Below are 17,742 nucleotides of genomic sequence, written 5' to 3' on the forward strand. Positions count from 1 at the left end.
GGTGGGAGCCTAGTGGTGACATCTGCGGACGGCTCTGTCTACTCAACTTTTTTTAGAAATAAGCTGAAAGCTTCTAACACTGTACAGCGTGGATAAATAAGTGGTGCAAGCGCGTCCTGAGCCCTAGCGCCTTGCATTTCCTTTATATATATATATATATATATATATATATATATATATATATATATATATATATATATATATATATATATATATATATATATATATATATATATATATATATATATATACATACATATATACATATATATATTCCAAGTGCTGTCATAGAAAACACGTTGGTGCTGCCTAAATACTCCAGGCAGTCGTTCAGGCCAATATGGTGCAGAAATCTCGGTGCATGCGTGTTGTAGCATCTGCTGATATAATACCAACATCAGGTTCGGTACTCAGCGTGTAGTGACTCGCACTTTGCGTACGCTGACCAATCAAACGGCACCGTACGGCTGTAGCGTAGATGCTTCAGCGTAGTATACAGCACCTCAGCTGCAGTCTGTTCGGTCCCAGCTCTCGACCAACACTGTTCTTCGAGGAAAGATGCATATACGGGGTGTTGAGGTGGTATACAATTGTCTCCCGGTAGTTCGTCTCTACACGGGCGACTTTTTTGCCGATATCAGTCATTGAAAGGCTTTTTATATCAGACGATTTCATACTGCACAGAATACGCAAGAAAATTAGGATAACCGCGTTTGCTTCAGCAGCGTTTCGATGGGAATCATCACGCAATATTTTAGGCAAGACGTACCTTAAAATTTGACGATATATGACAGAAAAGCTTTAACGCTTTTGAAAGTTAGGAATGAAAGCCAATCAAGTTCTTGTAATGTTGTAAGAAAATACGCCGTTTTAAAACCTACTAGGTTTTCTCAACAGGTTGTGACAGCGGGCGAGTTGCACGTTGGCTTTGAAACGCGCATTGACACCACTTGTTAACTGAGCTTAACTCGTTAATGTAGGAAAAGTTGAAAGGTTCCAAGGAAGCGAGAAACATTTTCCACCGTCTGCTGAAGCAGCAGCCTTCTGCGCTGGTATGGCTCCGTCAGATGTTTTCGCTTGACTTTAAGACTGTTGCGAACGAAATTTCCGCTACAACAGCGCCGACCGTGCTAAAACTAATTTCCCCGTGAAAGACTCTCGCCTGAAGAGAATCGCCCTTTTACTTATGCACTGCAGAAAAGCACAGATCTGTTCTGTGAGGAAGAGCTGTAGAGGATACTTAAATATGCACCGATAAGTTTATTTTGTGTCAAGAAATTTCGCACGTTGGGCATTCCTGATGCATTAGGACATCTCACGTGAGGGAAGAAATGGTATGATTGCAAGACTCATGTCTATCAAGACACAAATCTATTAAATATTAAAAATAAACCATCTGTAAACCATAATAAACCATAGTAAAGCGCTTGGTATTGATAATATCCAAATTAAATCCATTAAGTATATTATAGAGTACATAACTGCTCCACTTACATATATTTTCAACCTATCTATTGAATCAGGAGAATTTCCCGCTGCAATGAAGAAGTCTAGAGTGTCAGTTATATACAAAGCAGGCGATAAAAACTTACCAAAAAATTATCGTCCAATATCAATTATGCCTACGTTTGCTAAAGGTTTCGAAAAGATATTGCACTATCGTTTTAACCAATTTTTTTGAGAAGAATCATCTCATTTCTGATGCACAATTCGGCTTCAGAAAAGGACGTTCAAATGAGCTAGCTTTAATGGGGTTAAAGGAACACGTGCTGCAAAATATACAAATGAAACTAATAACCCGTGGCCTCTTTATAGACTTTAGTAAGGCTTTTGATTCCCTTGATCATGGTATCCTAACTCATAAGCTCTCAGCCTATGGGATTCGTGGCAACCCTTTATCTTTAATAAAATCTTACTTAGCTGACAGGCAACAGTGTGTATATATTCGAAACCACCAATCATCTCTACTACCTATAATCAGCGGCGTACCTCAGGGAAGTGTACTAGGCCCTCTGCTATTTAATGTCTATTTAAACAGTATTGTGAGCATTGGCCAAGGTTTAAAATTCATTATTTACGCTGATGACTGCACGATTTAGTTCTCTGGTCCTGATGTGAATGAACTAGTCACCAAGTGTAATCAACTTCTTAATCGGCTTCGTGAATGGTCTGATATTAATCTACTAAAAATTAATCCTGCAAAAACGAAAGTTAGGTTATTTTGTGCAAGAAACAAAAATCTTCGTCTAGAAAAAAAGATCATTTGTGGTGGTGAAGAAATTGAAATTGTTCACGAACACACCATACTAGGTGTAACATTTTCTTCACACCTTACATGGGATTCGCATGTTGAGAAGATAATAAAGAACCTCTCGTTGGTAACAGGTGCAATTGCTCGTTGCCGCGCGTTCCTTCCTGGTAAAATAAAGCTACAAATATATAATGCATTATTTGTCTCGCAAAAAAGCTATTGCTCATTAGTCTGGTTGACAACAACTAAGACCAACCTAGAAAAAATTTACCTTCTGCAAAAGAAAGCTATACGTCACATTGCCAATCTTGATTACCTAAGCCACACACGGCAAGCTTTTGAAACATTCAGTGTGTTAAAAATTCAAAGTATGTATGAATTCCGAATATTGCTTTCATTTCATCTGTCGTCATCCTTTAGGTCTATGATAGAAGGCACTGCGCTACTGAAACAGAACGATCACACAGTTAATACTCGCAACACAGACACTTGGTTAGTTCCCCATTTTCGCACTGACTATAAGTTCCAAGCACTACAGCACAATCTTCCAGTAATTTTAAATAGATATAAAGACATAAATAACCCTACTAAGAAAGCATTGCGTGAATTATTTCTTCAAAAATAATTCCTGACGTATAATTCGCGCCCAATTGCAGTTGCTCCCTTGTATCTTATGTAAATATGTTTTCTGTTTTTTCCTATTGTATTTTATTGATGATTTTGTGCTTCTGGCTGTCCTGTTTTTTGTGAAAACTGTAACCTGACTATGTGTTCGTTTTTTTGTGTGTGTATGTAAATGTTCTCAACAAAGTCTGCTTCTATGCCTTGTAACGGCTGCCTGGGCCTCGTCAAGCTGTATACCTACACCTTTTAGTCCAGGCAGCCGCCAGAATTTTCTGGAAAATAAATAGAATTGAATTGAAAAAAATTGAAGTGCCCCCCATACTACATCAACAGCCAAGAAAAGCACAAATATTAAAAAGTAGACACCGACCTCACTTGAATTCATTCCGTCTCTCTAGTTCAGAAAATGGCTTTTTCCTAGTCTTCTTACTCGCATTAATATACATCTTTAGGCACAACAATTAAAGTAAGCAAATGATTCCCTGAAAATCAGGACAGCAATTTCTGAGGCTAGTTGTTATAATATAACAACTATATATATATATATATATATATATATATATATATATATATATATATATATATATATATATATATATATATATATATATATATATATATATATATATATATATATATATATATATATATAAGTGTAATATTATTACCCTTACGCTTATAAAAGCGCTAGCCCCAGCTGCGTCTTCTTTGTTTGTATGCTCCTAGCGTTTTCCAATAAGAAAATCCTGATTTTCAATCCCTCTGAGGGGAAAGGATGTAGGTGCAGGGAAAACAGATTTGATTCTCGGTTAACCTGTTTTTCTTAGATTTTGAGCACATTGCTGAGGCTATAAAAACGTAATCTGTAACAACTACTGATTTTCAGAAAACTGCAACTTTCTTGACGAGCACCTGGAAGGCGCCATCAACACATTCATCAACAAGCTTCCTCTGGAGCGCAAATATAGAATTAAAGTCGACACCAAACTACCAGAACAGTTGAGCAAGAGAGAGTTCAAGATTTTGAATCTCAATTCGCTGCGTCCCTTCGGTCCTTTCCTCACCTATTGCTGCAACGGGCGCAAGTTTGTCCAGTTCGACCTCGTGAACATAAGGCCGGTTCTCCTCATCGGTGCCTTCACTCGTAACGGCAGCTTTACTTACAATCTAATGGAGAGCAGTGTACCCTGTTGGTGCGCTTCACGGCACAGTTCGAAGTGGAAGGGTCTAAAGAAGACGTGAAGCTGCGCCCCATCACTAACCTGCCCATGTCCATGCTTGGAGTGGTCACGACATTCAAAAACGTAGACGCGAAGACCAACAAGGACCTTGGCATCGTGCGCGCTCAGCCAGTGTCCGTTCGGAATGTCTGGCAGGGCATATTGCATTTGGAGCTTGATAAGCTGTTTGCTGGACTTCTGCAGGAGAATTAAATCGATCAAGCACTGGTGTACGTATGTTTTTTTTTCTACGGAATCACCGTTAGTCTGGTATAATTACAAGGAGAAACCTCTCATTCGTCTTAACTGATATGTTAACAAGCTTGACTTTTTAGGCTTACAGTCTGATGCCAACAAAATGAGCCTGTAAGTAGAAAGTTATCTCTGCTATTTGTTGAGTGTCTTTCCAATTTCATCCGCTATATTTATTAGCACAGCTTTTAAGTGTGGTTTAGGTTCATTGTCAGTACTGCCTTAATTTATTATGGCTTTCTGATTCAGAAGTACAGAAAGCTGTACTGCATGCTTTTATTTCCAGACTTTCTCTTTCACCAATAAGATCATGTCCACTAGCCATCGCCTTTACAGACGCGTGCAGTACGCTTTCACCGATAATTTTGTAACTGCTCTCAAGTGTTCATGTTAATGCATTATTTTTTTCATGGACGGAAGGAAACCTTCTCTACGCTTTTAATATAACGTTACCAGTCTATATAAAGATGCCAGGTTAATAAAAGTGTTGTCGGCCTTCTTTGCAGATTACACTGTCCAGAGACTTTGGTCCCGGGCTGTTTTTGTTGGGACTGAATAAATAAAGAACAGATATCATGAAGATTACGATGATTCTAAATATGTAGCCAATGGAACAGCTCCGGGTTGTGCCACTGCCTCATCCGGAACGCCACTTAAAATAAACCTCTGTTGCTGATTTGTAACCGTGTGCGGCATAAAAATAAAGTACATATTATCCGTGTAAATATCTCTGAACTGCGCCACTAGTAATTCTGAAATTTGAGTTAGTTGGCACAGCATCTTGGAAAAACAATGCTGTTTTTTACAAGATGCGCATGTACTGTTCACCGCTATGTCTCAGTTTTTTTTTGGCCGTGGTATGTCTCATCAGGAGAGCTCTTTACCTATTCAAAAGAAGAATAATTGCTGAAAGCATAACATAATTCGTGATCGCCTCAACACGACGTAACGAATGGCAGCGCGCTAGAACCGAATTCCATTGAGCAGACTCATGCATTCTCCCCACACCAAGGTACGCGTAAAGTGTGGATTACACGATACATGTGGTGCAACTGATCGGGCTTTCCAATAGTGTTTTTGCTTGAATTCTGCACATTTTGGCCGCGAGCCAGCCTTTGAAAAACAAAAAGAAACCATTGTCCTTCGCTAACGTGAAATCTTGTGGAAGAGAACAAAAGAAACGCAGGCAGCATCGGAATGTGTTAAGCTGTACGTCATGCGCGAAGAAACAAACCCAACTAAACACAAACCACCCCAATGTGTCGTACGCTATGTAAAGCCGAAAGTTAGTCGAGTTGGTAAACATTTACGATCTATAGTATAGCGTGTCGTGCGCTGCCGATAACACAACGCAAGAGCCATATAAAGCCCAGTCAAACACCTCGAAATGAAAGGCCGGTCAGGAGACTACGAGAAGAATGCACATAGTCACCTGCGTTAACATAAATCTTAAGTACTCTTTAAGAAGTATATAAGGCAAATGTAAAATACTTCTGAGACGAACACTCGTCTTTCACCTCCTCACTGACAAACCAAGGGGCCCTGGCTTTGTTCGGGGGGGCAGGAAACCAAGTGAAAGCGTACCGAAGATCCTTTGCGCAACTGGAAGAAACAGGTTTGCCGCCTCACCCGCAAACCGACTGGCGCGCCCGTGCCAACAATTATGCTGCGGCTTCGACGCGCAAGTTCGGAAGCGAACACGGCATTTTATGGATCCCGTGATGCATCGCGGCTTCGCGTCAGACCGATGCCCCTCCCTCACCGGCGTATCCCGTCCCGTCACATTAACTATTGCAAGCCGACCCGCCATTGTCTCGTTAGCAAGATGCTCGTCTGCTGAGCTCGAATTTGCAGGTTTAGTCCCGCCTGTGCGCTCTCTGCTGAAGTATGCTTCCTTCATGCCCAGTTATAGAGCAAATTCATTTCTCCTAGTCCGTACGGAAGAAACGATCACAAAACCTTCAAACTATGCGTGCCTAAAATCGGCAGGAGTCGATCCGTAACCATTTGACTGAAAAGCATCATAAGAGTAACGGTGGTCCCAATTCTTCCTTGTTTTTTTTTTTTTCAGAATTCAAGTTTGTCGCTCCTTTTACGCTAATAACGCGGTTTCTCATGGACGCGTATCCGCACATATTATACATGGTAATTTGCAAATTAAATTCAGTGTGAAAACAGGGAGCTTGCCGGCAACCGCAATAACTTCTGTATAGTTGTATGCGATGCTTTAGCTGTCAGCGAAGATGCGCACAGGTCATTTGAAATTCTCCTTTCCAACCTTAATATTGCGCCCGCCCCCTAGAGCAGCAGTTTCATAAACTGCTGGAGAACGAGCAGTGTATATTTTTTTTTACTATAGCCGTGGCGTCCAGTCAAGACGCCATCACTTTAAACCATCATAAGCCAGACTACGCATACTGCAGTGCAGATGTCTTTTCCAAATTTCCCCAAATAAACCAGTCCTATGACTGCTGCGGTCGTCTTATCCCCGCAAACTTCCTCATCTCATCCACGAATTTAACTTTCTATCGCCATTTCGCTTTCAGTCGCGTGATCAAAAAATAGGAAATGAGGGTTCCTCAAAGCGAGCACGCCCATCTGATGATGCTGCGCTTCACGGGCCCATAAGTTCCCCCTTTTGAGCCAGCCTCAGGTCGGACGCTTCCAGCTTGAGTGAACCTGAACTAAACATTACGTGCGTACTGAGCTGAGAGGGGCATTTCGTCACCAAAAGACTAACAAAATTAGTGGCGGTATTAGCTGTAGTTTTGTGGAGGATCAGAGCTAGGGGCTTCTCCTTCTGGTTTTGCAATTGTTACATTTTCATGGGTGTGAGACAACAAAGCTTCTTTTGGGTGAGTTGGTGCATATGGTTCCTGTACAGTTTTACCTTAAACAAGCCCAGACCACGATGAGTGTGAGGCACACCCGCACAAGAGCAGACAAGTGATTTTATTGGCGCAATACGACGCCATATATAGGCCGAAGTTTTGCGTTAGGAAGATGGGTAAAATGCACACGTGTTGATAATGGTGATATTTTCATAAAGATAACCTTTGAGCAGTAGGCACTGAAAATTAGAGTAAGCATAAAATAACCATATCTTTCTCTGCTGCTAAAGACATAAACAAAAACACTAAGAGATACAAAATATGTTCAACTCAGTACAGACTGTTTTAAATTTCATTCAAAGGAATTAACGACAGGTAAAAAAATATTAATAACCACCAATTGTACGGTCAGATGCATTAAATTAATGCTGGTCGGCTGTAGTTGCGTGCATGATATGAAGCAAAGTCCGTTGTGGTAAAATCTAATTTATGGAGCGCAGCGACTGACGAAGGCATAAGTTGTTAAAAGTCGGCGATGTTAAGTATTTGAAAAAAAAACAAAAGGTAGCGGGGTGCTGCGTTTCTTGGCTGTATATATTTATGATACGTATAACTGAAACAATTCAATACATTGCTTATACTGTATATGATGACATGTGGTGAAAATTTGGCGAGTTGGTATAAGTTCATGATTCACAAGATCGCAGCATACACGGACAGAGCTTGTCTTGTATAAGTCTCTCTTTTGTCCGTGTTTGCTGCGCTGTTGAGAATCATGCGTATATGTTGCGATAGTATTCGAAGAGCTTGTTTCTGAAAAGCATTTTGTCAGACGCAATATTGACATACTGTCACAAGTTAATATAAGTCAACGAAAGAATGTGTGATAAATATTAGCGAACACGCATACAAGTGAGGAATATCAGCGTTTAAAAAGTACGTGTACGCTGCATACAAATACAAACTTCAGGTGGCTGATAGGAGATCTTGCTATCCAGCCCCGCCCTACCGATTCAGCTCGACCTGACGGACAGGGGCCATAAGCTGCTGGATACATATGGGTCCCGTAATTAGGGAAACACCCCTACTGGTGCCTGCGTGCACCACCGATTTATTTCGAGCTTAATAAATGTTGATTCTTCATCAGGGGGCCAGCAGTCACAATCCCAAGTATTTTGCACTAGCATGCTCAGTAAGGAGCCTGATGCGAATGACATCCAAATGGCGAATTTTTTTTTTTTCAGAATGAAACTCGACCTAATGCATCTTGTTAGCTCTAATGTTCGAATGCATAACTCATTTTCATTTAATAATTCTTCGTTCGCTTCAAAAATTTGGCGCCTTCATCGCGATATGCTAGAAAATAATTCTAGTAAATCGCTGATATAATTAAACAAAGTAATTGAGCAACCTCTCAATAAATTTTCTTAGCACTCGACTTCGAGTTTCTGAATTTTGCTTTATCGCGGTCTTTTATACAACTTTAAAAGAAAATTAAGGGTTTGACATTCAAGCCTTAACTGAAAAACTTCAAAAAACAATTTGGCTAAACGAAGGGACCATTTCACCAACGTCGATAAAAAGCCGATTGGTAAAGAATCTGTCTGTTGATGTTCTACGTTCTTAAAAGCCCAAAGGGCAGACAGTGCACGATAGCTTTTTGTAAGCCTTATATGCAGATTGGATATAATACTAAGCTTTTTCTAATAGCTGCTATCGTGCAGCAAAGTATTTTTCGGTGACCTTGCTAAAGGGCGATAATAATGGTATTTACGTTTAATCAGTATCTTAAATTATCTTTTGACATAAGTAACAAAAAAACTCTTGCGACTTTCATTTCTTCTAAAGCTGTATACAACTTAAGTCATCAGTGAAGCTCCGCGCACATTCAGGACGGGCGCACAGAATTCCTCGACCAAAAAGTAGACCGTTCTTAAAACTTCTCTTCTCACCTAAACAGGAAGCTAATCACGAAAAAAAGTTATGACCTCTAGAATTTTGATACCTGGCTTGTTTAAAAAATTCAAACATTAAAAACCTGATTTCATTTATTTTTGTGACTGGCTAGCGGAGTAACATAGTGCGCCGCGGACCGTGGAACAGTGTTAATTACTGCTGTTTTTTTAAAGTAGTATCCTACTGTAGGAAAATACCGGTGGAAAAGTTTATTTCTGAAACGTGAGTGATGATTGGAGTTTTGATTCTTATAACGTGTAAAATACCTTATATTATTGAAGCCACAAGAAGTACTAAGCTCGCCACATATCCCAAGCTTTACCTTATCACCATCTGTAGGAAAAAAAATAACATTAAGACACCGGATAAACTAGGTACGTGACAAAAAGGTTCTGTCGGACTGACTCAGGATAATAAAGAAAAGTAGTCGCTGAAGGAATTTATCACGACGTATGAGTTGTTGGAATGTATGTTACTTGATCCCCTAACATGCATTTTCTCACAGCCAAGATATTTATTAAAAAGGCCGCAATTATTCTTCGACTTCTTCGTGTTACTACGAATGTGACCACCGAACTCCGTTCTTTTTTCATCAAAAAATGGCCGTTTAAATTTTTGAAGTATTTCTTGATTCCGGACATGATTGCATTTGCGTAGAGTTCAGTAAATAGGTTTTAAGTGTACTTGGTGCAGCTAGATGAATACGCAGAAGAGCTGTCGGTTGTCCACACGTTATTGAACAATCTGGTGTGATTAACATATATTGAATGTAATGCTTATTTAGTATTTTCAGATAGTTATTGCAAACTACCCAGGGTATTAGTGCGCAATATGTGCCCCAGAAATAAAGAAAGCTGCGTTTTTACGTATTTGATAACAAATGTTAAATAATTGTACTACTGTTCTATTTTATTGCTGTCGGTGAGCCAAAAATACGCGTACGTACAGCCATAAATCATATAGGAAGAAACAAACCGAGAACACAAACAGCAACTATTATTGGATATTTAGAAAATACAATCAACCTTAATGATTACAACAGCAATGTCCTTGTAAACAGTTCAAAGGATGCGGTTAATGTCAACACAAAAATCTTGACCATATTTATGTACTTTTTTTTCCGCATACCTCAAAACGTACACAACCTCATCATACCAAACATCTTACTCATGTCTGTTTCTGCGAATGTTTTCTATATTGTAACCGCCCTACAGAAACTTTCTAATCACAAGACTTATAATTACATATTTTGCATATCGACCGTAAGGAATGTATTAATATCGCTTTTGAAAGCTTAAGGACTCGATATGACGTCCTGTAAACTACATAGAAATGTTGGAAAAAACCGAAAGCTCATCTAAAATTTATGGGAAACTTACAATAAAAAAGACTTCGATCACAGTAAATATTTCCATATTATATGATCCCCATATTCTCATAATTCCCTGAGAGTGGCTTTTTATGAAAGCCTTCAGCAGACCGGATTTGTTCAACATTTTCTATCAGTTTGTCAAGTTGACTGTGATTCATCTTTTTAATTAGCTTTTGGTGGTAAAATGCGCGCCAAATAATCGATCGTCTAAAGCTTTTTCTTGGCTTTCTTGAGTCCGCCATTCATGTTGTGCAGCTTCAGTTACGTGCTGTTACAATTACGACTACTTACAGCCTTAATTAAAATTTTACAATAGATTAGAGAATTGGGTTTAGACACTGAACTCAATTGATTTGATACGATGTACGCATGCAAAAATTTTAAAATACTAAAAATTCTTCCAGCCGCCGCGGTGGCTGAGTGGTTATGGCGCTGGACTGCTGGCCCGAAAGACGCGGGTTCAATTCTGGCCGAGGCGGTTGAATTTCGATGGAGGTGAAATTCTAGAGGCCCGTGTACTGTGCGATCTCAGTGCACGTTAAAGAACCCCAGGCGGCCGAAATTACCGAAGCCCTTCACTACGGCGTCTCTCATAGCCTGAGCTGCTTTGGGACGTTAAACTCCCATAAACCTCACCAAAAAATTCTTGCGTTAAAATCATCAAAAAATGTACGCTGCTGTCGCTTCACTCCGTACTTGATCATGTTCAATTTGCACTTCCGAATCCTCTTAATACCAGGGAAGTTGCGAACACGCCATCCCCACTTTTCTCAAACTTTTTGCTAAAGTGGCGACAAGGCGCGACTGTAGATGAGGAAAATAAAGTGTGGTTTCAAATGCGCTCGCATATTCCAACATCGGTACCTACGGAGTTGGCTGCGGCAGACATAAGGCAATGCACTCAGCACAACACGCAACTGCGTGCTCACGTGCATCGCCTCCATTTGACATTTTCTGTTCTTTTTCGTTTTTTTCACTGAACAGGCGTAAACACCCAACTTGCGCACGGTCTACCGCAGCGACCAGACGCTGGAGAAAGCCAGACGAAAACATTGCTCTGTGCTGAGCAATACAGGGGGAAAGAAAACTGCATGTACGCAACATCCCGAGGAGCGTTTTCGATGTCGCGCCCAGACGGAGGTTGCGCGGTATGCATTCCACAGCAAACGCCCTAAGCTCGGGATCTATACGCACTAACAGCGTGAGAGTATACACGTTCTCCCTTTAGGAAGACGGCGTTTGGAGTGTAGTTGAAATTCAGAGGCCTCCTTTTTACCTGTGTGTTAATGGGATGAACTACAGGATATAGAAATGAAATAGGAGTTTGACACTGCACTGGTTTTGAAGAGAAAGCTTCACTGTACGAGATATCGTGCTTCGATCACCGTGTGCCTAGTTTTCACCTTCAGCTGAGTTCAGAGGTCAGATCATGAAAAAGAGAAAAGAAATTGAATCAATGTACATGACTGGGAGTCAAGCCCGAGGCTACGCAAACATATCTCCTTTACGTGCTGCTCATCGAGACGACGACGCTATCGACACTTTTTTTTCTTTACTGCACTAGGCTATCGCCACAGCCAACACGCTTCGTGTTTAACTGCACCATACTCTCGCGCTGTGCATTCGAATGAGAGCGTCGTCTTCGTCAACTTCCATATGCTCCCTCCCGCGGCATTTCCTGCTCACCGTCACCTTTGTCGCTGCACAAATCCGTGCTTTCGTCCCGACTCGAATCTTTTAACATTCTCTGTAGTTTTGTACACCGCATACAACTCCACTGCACCGCGTACCCCCGCATATAACTACGCACATGTATGTAGGCATCAGATAAATTTTCTCTCAATCTTCCAGAAAGTTGAATTCAGCTTAACAGCAGTGGCGAGCACTCGAAGTTCCGTGTTATCTGTCTGTAGGATGCGATTTAAGATAGGCACTCCTTTGCTTCTCAAGAGGTACGATGCATCCAGAGCGACGGCCATTGTTTTAGGGCAACAGCGGATTCCCGTGCACATGCGGAAGTCGCCATTGGATACATACCGCAACAGTAAAAACTGATGTGACATGTGCACGTCAGCGTTCCGAAGCTGCACGCGAGACAGATGAAATGTTATAGTGAAGCGCAGCGAATGCAGAAAATTATCAATGCATTAGGAACGCCTAGTGAAATATATGTTGTGCATGCTGTCCCTCCCCTCACACTTCTTGTCTCAGCATTTTTTTGGAGGTAATCAAAATTTTAGCAACACACTTTGTCGTAAAAATCAATACAGAACCTGATCTCTTATAAATGGGCTATACCGCTGAACGCAATAACAAAAAAAAACAACAACACTTGTTTGATGCCATCCTGAATGCAGACCGTAAAAAAAACACATTATACTCTTAATGGGGGAACCTCTTAGCGCACAACTGAAAGCAATTCTAACGTACGGGATGTAAAGCATTGCTTAGTGCCCATGCGAGAGGGTTGAAGAGCACACGACATTTTATCAGGCACCCGCAGACACATTCCAGTGTGTTGCGCTGGACAGGTTTCCTGGTGAAATCGTTTCTACACCTCTGTTGCGTAGTAGGCTACTTTTTTTGCGCCATGTGCTGGTGTATTGACCGTTTATTCCGCCAGTAAGAACAGTTTTCCAAAAAGCGGCTGCTGCGTATTTCATATCTCACGTCTGTTGTAGCAATGGTTCCTATCTGTAAACTTGAATTCTTGTGCCAGCGTTTTTCCTAAACCACTTGTCCCTGAAACGAGTTTGAGAAGTCAGGATGTGTGGGCACAGCAAATGCTTTTGATACTCACCCAGGCAACGCCACAAAACTAGTTGATAGTGGGTTTTTTTTTTTTTAGCAGACACCAATGGAAGCAGTTTCCTGTAGCTTCACGCGACTGGCGAGTGCGTGAGGGTGTTTCTGCTTTCACCGCAACCATATAAATAAAATACTTGTCGGACAATGGTGGGAGAGCGTAACGAAGCACAAAGATTTGGCGGTAAGACAGGATCAATGTCCCTTGACAAAACTGCTCATTGAATGCGAACGCATTGTCTCACTGTGATCTTCGGACGCGCGCCTTTCTCAAAGACCAGCCACGTGCAGTCACAACGCCAAGGGTCAGCTCGGAGAGACTTCAGGAAACTTGAAATATTAGAAGCGTTGGAAACATTGATAAAGAGGCTTTGAAAATTTTATCTACAGTAGCGTACATGGCTTCACTTCAGCCAATATTTCAAGACATGGGAGTGGCCTGGCAGCACTGAGAAAATAATATCAGCTTTCACCCACGTGAGGGGGCCCATGCAAGCCGCGCCTGTTAGCTATTATTAGTGCTGTTTGGAGCTGTCGCTTTGCGCACTCAATGCCGCAGCCGGCTCAAGAAAGGGGCTTAGCTTGGCTGGTTGGTGTCTACCGTATGTGTTCTTCTCCTCTTTTCTTTCTGTCAGCGTTGTTCATTGGGTTTCCGCAATGCACTAGCGGCGGTGCCCTGAACCTGCCAGCGTAGACGTAATAGGAGGCAGGCACACCCAACGTTTAATGTAAACAACGTATTGACGAATTTTTCTACATTAGCGCGCCACGTTGCAGAGAACGCTTATTGGGATCCGCCGATGGAATCCTGTCACAGTACTTTGCGATGATACTCAGGCCGTCGCCGTGAGCACTAGAGGAAATGCCGTAGTACAACTTGAGCTAAGCTAAAAATAACGGCGCACATTTAAGTAGGAAGTGAGAAACTTTGTGACCATACAATTACGTATCAGAAATTGAGCGATGAAGTCAGCAGAAGAAGGTGCGATGTTCGTCCAATTTAAACGAAATTCATCAGATTATTCGTGGTTGCTCCCCCATGAATTGTGTACGCTAATAACATAGCAACAATGAGAGGACAAGGATATCACTTATGTATTTTCCCACATTGCAATAAACGCATGACAACCAAATATTCGAGTAATCCATACCATTCGCATGGGTACAAATTTTCGAATCCAAGTGTCTAATATTTTCCTCAACTTAATGTTTCGGATGAACCGTCTGCCACGAATATGAAACGATTCCTTCTTTAATTCCAGACATAGAGAAGACTTGCTCTGGCACAAAAGGCTTAAGCACCCCAGCGTATGTGCATACCATCAACTCGCGTCGCCTCGCCATTAAGAAGATTCTTATGCCGAAAGACATGGCTCTCAGGGGCCATATACGTCGAGCAGAGCATGCGACCATCTTTGGCCCAGAAGTTTACATGCTCCTACGCCGTAGTTCGTTTGAAAATTGTTGCTACTGAATTGAACCTCTATTATAATCTCGTCCGAAAGAGCTGATGTGCGGCCCCAGAGGAGTTGGTGTGATTCATCGATCATTATCACCACTCACCTCATGAATGGACGCAGTGTGAAGAATTATTCTATTATGTAATCAACAGTCCTATGTTCTCCTTAGCTATTTGTAGGTTAGCTCCGCAACAGGACCTTTAACAACGGGCCTGAGAGCCCGTTCAGGCTGGGTAAAATATGTAATAGTCTATTTTTGTACCTCTGAAGCATATGCTCTGTACCCTAATTAATCTCTGGAAATACTAAGTTTGCTTTCCTCAAATCAGGTAATTGCATGGAGGAAGAAAAACTCAGGAAATCGATCCCCTGCCCATACAACACCCTGGAGAAAAGTGAGGAGGAAATCACGTCTTTTTTCTCGATCGGGAGGCCATGCTGAGCGGACGCAGCTTAACGACGAAGTCGTCGTTGCTATTTATAATTCAGGCGGTAGCGGCAGGCCGCAGCGTGCCATGAGAGGTGCAGCGTAGGCGTACAATTCCAAACTGCTCGAGTTCTGTTCTTGGCAGTGCTCGCAGGCCGGCGTTCTTACCATTCACCAATATCTCAAGGCAGAATTCAGCGCAAAGTTTCTGTTCTTGCGTTTTGGGATTTAAACGGGCTCAGCGACAACGAACGCACGGGTGTTTTGTCTACTGCAGCACTGCGCGTCTCCGCCGGAAGACTGCGTATGCTTACTTGGGGGCATTCGCGCTGTTCTTTACCAGTGATTCAATACGGCGTGCGCTACAAAGCGGTCGTCGGCGTATGGTGCGAATGTTTTGTGTCTTGTGCCTGCAGTGTGTGTGTGGGTGCCTGGTTGCACCCAAACGCAAACTGCACTCAGCCACGTGATTGCCTCATGAGATTGCTGGAAATGTGCCGTTTTTCGGGTGTTTTTGTATGTCTTTCCTTCTTAACCAAATTTTAGCTGCGAGACAGCGCTTGTGTTGTGCACACCTTGTTCGTTCGTTTTGTCGGTTCACGCTGTATATTTCTTTTATAATGAATGTAACCCAACTAGGCCGGCTTGGCACCCGTTTACTACAGTAATCCGCTGTCTTGCCTCTTTGGTATATTGAAGGTGTGTTGGTCTGGTTATAATTTTTGCGTATATGTTGCATTTTATGCGGCATCTTTGCAGGGCATAACGCCATGAAATGCTTATGGGGAAGAAGAGCCATTCATTTTGGTCACTTTACAGCATTGAAATTTCATTTCACAGAGAGATGCTTTTGAATAACACTTAGTAAACTGAAAAATAAGACTTCACGTATTCGATAATGATGCCACTCTGATTGGACGTGCTGTTTAGTAGCTTGAATTCCGTCTCATTGGCTTACGACTCTGTTTCGGAAACCACTGTCTACTATGCTGCCCTAAGCCGCCCCTTTAGCAGCTGATTCTTCGGGGTCGGGATCCAAGCAGCAGTCCTAAATCTATCATATCTGCTATTGCCCAAACTCCACTAAGGCCCGCCGTGCTCTGTAAACTGCTGGCGTTATATCTTTAGGCTTGTGCACTATCGATGGACGTTGGCTTCTCGACCTTCAACACGTCGTCATGATCATCATCATTATCGTCATCAGCTAGACTATGCCCACTGCTGGGCAAGGGCCTCTCCCACGTCTCTCCAATTAACCCTGTCCTTTGCCAGCTGCGCCCATCGCATGCCCGCCACCTTCTTAGCCTTGTCCGCCCACATAGCTTTCTGCCACCCCCTACTACGCTTACGTTCTCTTAGAATCCATTCCGTTACCCTTAAGGACAATCGGTTATCCTGCCTGCGCATAACGTGCCCTGCCCAAGCCCATTTCTTCCTCTTGATTTCGACTAGGATGTCATCAAACCGCGTTTGTTCCTTTGTTATTTCAAACACCTCTGCCCGCCTCCAGTCTCTTAATTGACGTTACACCTGTCATGTTTCTGTCTATAGCTCGCTGCGTTGTCCTTACTATTATCCTTTGTATCGTGGTATCATTGTCCTCATAAAATCTGAGGTAATTTTCGTTTCTTTTTTTAAAGAAATGAGTTATATACTTTTTCATCTCTTGACCAAAAGGGATGCGCCTCTGAATCCGGGTAGCGCTTCTAATCTGGCAGCCAGCATTGTAACTCTATATGTGACAGTTGCGCTACCGATTGTCTGTTAAGTAAGAGTTCGTAATGCGTTTTTTCGCAACAAAAAATTAAAAAGAATTGAACAAAAGACCGGAAGTGAATAAGGTGATTTATGGCGAGTATGATTTGTTAACCTAAATTATTCAGGTTCATTACGATACGTTAGCACTCTGTTCCTATTTTTTGTTGCACATTATTTTAGTAGTGGTGACGAAATAGAGACGTGATCCTGAAAAAGAATGCATGGCGAAGAAACCATTCGTCTCATTTTTTTAAACCACGGGAGAAAGAATTAATGATACTGAGAACTTATCGTGTTTCTAAGAGCGAATCTTTTCCATTATTTGGAGAGCTTATCACCGCTAGCACTATCGGCTGCGGCCACCAGTCTGACCACTCAGCGCTTTATCCATCTAATATCAAACGCTGGGTGTTTGTAAGCGCTGCCGAAGTGCAGGGCGCGTGGAAGAACCGCAAGTGTACGTTATTAACTCTTCGTCCTTCATAATTGCGTGTCTCAAGACACTCTATTGCTGCGACACCTTAATGACCTACAACCAGTGAAAAAGATAACTATACACGACGCCTTAAAACTGGCCACCTTCGTGAATTCAGACGAATGAAGTGCAGCGTGGAAGAAAGCAGGCTGTGACCCCCTAAAACTGAAGAAAGAGGCGAGTAATACCACTTAGTGAAGGCCCTGCAACCAATGGCGATGACGTATTCCTGTGATGTCAAGGTAAACTGCCTTCCACCTTTTAAAGTGGCATCGTTGGGTGCGCGGTCTGTGAAGGCGCTTCAAGATGCC

General features: G+C 42.0%; 1 protein-coding gene across 1 annotated transcript in view; it reads left to right on the top strand.

Annotated features, from left to right (window-relative positions):
• LOC144132794 (uncharacterized) overlaps positions 1–17,742 on the top strand; it is a 185,764-nt gene that overhangs the window by 102,206 nt on the left and 65,816 nt on the right. The gene's annotated exons all lie outside the window — the stretch shown is intronic.

Source organism: Amblyomma americanum, chromosome 5, assembly GCF_052857255.1.
Source record: "Amblyomma americanum isolate KBUSLIRL-KWMA chromosome 5, ASM5285725v1, whole genome shotgun sequence".
Classification (NCBI taxonomy): Eukaryota; Metazoa; Arthropoda; class Arachnida; order Ixodida; family Ixodidae; genus Amblyomma; species Amblyomma americanum.